This window comes from Penaeus monodon, chromosome 22 (assembly GCF_015228065.2).
Source record: "Penaeus monodon isolate SGIC_2016 chromosome 22, NSTDA_Pmon_1, whole genome shotgun sequence".
NCBI lineage: Eukaryota > Metazoa > Arthropoda > Malacostraca > Decapoda > Penaeidae > Penaeus > Penaeus monodon.
In genome coordinates, this window is record NC_051407.1 from 32,741,714 (window position 1) to 32,741,930 (window position 217).

Consider the following 217-nt stretch of genomic DNA (forward strand, 5'->3'; position numbering starts at 1 on the left):
TGGGGTAAATAGGTGTGTTCAGGTAAGCCTGTTGATTGACCCCTTAGTAATGAAGCATTTGTGAAGCCTATATTTATATGAAATTGACAAAACGAAAGCTACACTGGACTATGTATGTACCTGGTGCCAGTGGGATAACATTCTTGTACTTGTAGTGCTGAGTAAATTTCATCAATTAATATGGATGATGTATAATAATGATGTTTGTCTGTGTATG

The 217-nt window shown here is 35.9% G+C and overlaps 1 protein-coding gene across 1 annotated transcript in view; it reads left to right on the forward strand.

Moving 5' to 3' along the window:
• LOC119587416 (zinc finger protein 358-like) overlaps positions 1-217 on the forward strand; it is a gene marked incomplete at its 3' end in the record, with an annotated part of 14,558 nt that overhangs the window by 3,121 nt on the left and 11,220 nt on the right.